The 2,500-nt window shown below is 57.4% G+C and overlaps 1 non-coding gene across 1 annotated transcript in view; it reads left to right on the plus strand.

The window, feature by feature from the left end:
* The first annotated feature begins 2,482 nt into the window (after nt 1-2,482).
* LOC124772148 overlaps nt 2,483-2,500 on the plus strand; it is a 1,909-nt gene continuing 1,891 nt past the window's right edge. Inside the window, exon 1 of the ribosomal RNA XR_007013820.1 lies at nt 2,483-2,500. This exon is cut by the window's right edge and continues 1,891 nt beyond it. This is a non-coding gene — a ribosomal RNA (small subunit ribosomal RNA).

Consider the following 2,500-nt stretch of genomic DNA (forward strand, 5'->3'; position numbering starts at 1 on the left):
GTTGTGCCTTAACCTAACCCATGTTGTGCCTTAACCTAACCCATGTTGTGCCTTAACCTAACCCATGTTGTGCCTTAACCTAACCCATGTTGTGCCTTAACCTAACCCACGTTGTGCCTTAACCTAACCCACGTTGTGCCTTAACCTAACCCATGTTGTGCCTTAACCTAACCCATGTTGTGCCTTAACCTAACCCATGTTGTGCCTTAACCTAACCCATGTTGTGCCTTAACCTAACCCATGTTGTGCCTTAACCTAACCCATGTTGTGCCTTAACCTAACCCATGTTGTGCCTTAACCTAACCCATGTTGTGCCTTAACCTAACCCACGTTGTGCCTTAACCTAACCCACGTTGTGCCTTAACCTAACCCACGTTGTGCCTTAACCTAACCCATGTTGTGCCTTAACCTAACCCATGTTGTGCCTTAACCTAACCCATGTTGTGCCTTAACCTAACCCATGTTGTGCCTTAACCTAACCCACGTTGTGCCTTAACCTAACCCACGTTGTGCCTTAACCTAACCCACGTTGTGCCTTAACCTAACCCACGTTGTGCCTTAACCTAACCCACGTTGTGCCTTAACCTAACCCACGTTGTGCCTTAACCTAACCCACGTTGTCCCCTAAAGTAACCCACGTTGTCCCCTAACGTAACCCACGTTGTCCCCTAACGTAACCCATGTTGTCGCCTAAACCTGCTCTGTAATTGTTATACGACTCGTTCAATTAGTGTAGTGTTGCCCACCCGCAACCCTCGCAATATAGTTCGCTACTCGCACTGCCCGCTCCCCTGTGTATCGCTTCATGTTAAACACCTTGCAAGTCTTGCTGACTTTCCACATGCTCCTGCTGTACACTGTAATGTGGATGGCAGCAGGACGTACATGCCGCCCCTCCCCACGTCCCCACCTTGCCCCCCTGCCTTCGCAAGCTGGTTGGTGAGAAGTTTGCATGTTCAATGCCCTTCGCATGCGACGTACTCAGGCTACGTTGTGGTGCGGCCTGTGTCAACCGTCCGCTAATGTCGTACGCGTAAACCACAATCTGTACTGCACATTCGTCCTTATGTACCGAATGATACATCGTGGCACATGTGTGACCGTACAACGACTGCGCCCAAAAACGGCGGACCATACAGTGCAAATATTGTGCACGCAGCTACGTGTCGTCTCCCTATGAGAGCTGGATTGCAGTGTGGTACGCCATAGAGACGTGTGGGAGGAACGGACGCCGTGGATGGCGATCAGCATGAGCTGTCTGTTGATGTATTCGGACCTAGTCGTCTCTCCTCACACACCGTGATGGCATGGTGCACCGCGTTCCATATCTGCGACATGCTACAGAGGCCGGTTGACAGTCGTTCGAGCAATGGACATCGCATACGTACGGGGGCCACCTTCCACGTATTGTCTAGGCGTGCACATTTTGTTGCGTGTATGTGGGCAGACGTAGTGTGGCGTGACACCTGACACAGGCATGCAATAATCGTTGAAGTTGCAAATGGCGATGGACGCCTGCGTTTTCTGGTGAAGTTACGCAAATGAACAAATGGTAACCTGTTGTGGTGCGGTTGTTCTCGCTAGGGGTGAATCGGTGATGGCGACGATAGGTTGAGGTACGAACCGGTTGTTCCAGCGATACCCACCATGCCGACGAAACTGAACGGCATCTGGGTGTGAAGCGATACGCGGCGGTGGCTGGGTGGGACCGTCCCCGGCCGGTGAGGGGGCGCCTCCCGGCGTGCTGGCCGCGCGGTGCGTGGGCGCACGCGCTACAGCCGGCTGGTGGGGGCGGCCAGTGGCAGGCGCGCCGGCCGACGGACGCGGCAGGCGTCGCAGCTGCGCGCCGGCGCACCCTGCGCGCGGCGCCGTGCGGCCAAAGTAGGTCCTCGCGGGCCCGGTGCGAAGCGCGGTGGACATCTTCAGTGTGCTGGTCCGATTGAGGACTGTGTGCGTTGAGGATGCGCCGCCGCCCGGCGCTCGGCGCCGCGACGCCGTCTGCTGCTCGGTCGCCCCAGCGGTTCTCGCTGGTGGTTTGTATCGCAGCTGTGCGGATGTGTTGGCGCGTGCGCTGTGCTGGGAGAGTTCGCTTCGGCACCCAAGTGGGGCTTTTGTCCTTCTGTGGCGCTGGCGTTGGAGCTGCCGGTCACCGTAGGTGGCGCGTGTTGTCTCCCGCCGGCAATGCCACGACAGCACGCTCCCGGGCCTCTGTCGGCAGCGGCAAGCTCAGTTGGGAGCACGGGTGGTCGCACCGAAAGCGTCTACTCGCCTAACTCCGGGCGATTGCGCCTCTCTCGAACCCGACCAAGTACTTGGGACGGCGCTGCGCGCCGCCGGGACCTGAGAGGGTTTCGAGGTGTATTGTGCAGGGGAGCTCAGCCTCCTCCTGTTTGCAGAATGATTGAGCGGACGCTTGCGTGTTCGCGCGGGCCCCCGGGACACACTCCCGGGCGGCCGGCTGCTCAGCTCTAGTTGACGCAGCTCCCTGGTTGATCCTGCC

This window comes from Schistocerca piceifrons, unplaced genomic scaffold (genome assembly GCF_021461385.2).
Source record: "Schistocerca piceifrons isolate TAMUIC-IGC-003096 unplaced genomic scaffold, iqSchPice1.1 HiC_scaffold_936, whole genome shotgun sequence".
Lineage (NCBI taxonomy): Eukaryota > Metazoa > Arthropoda > Insecta > Orthoptera > Acrididae > Schistocerca > Schistocerca piceifrons.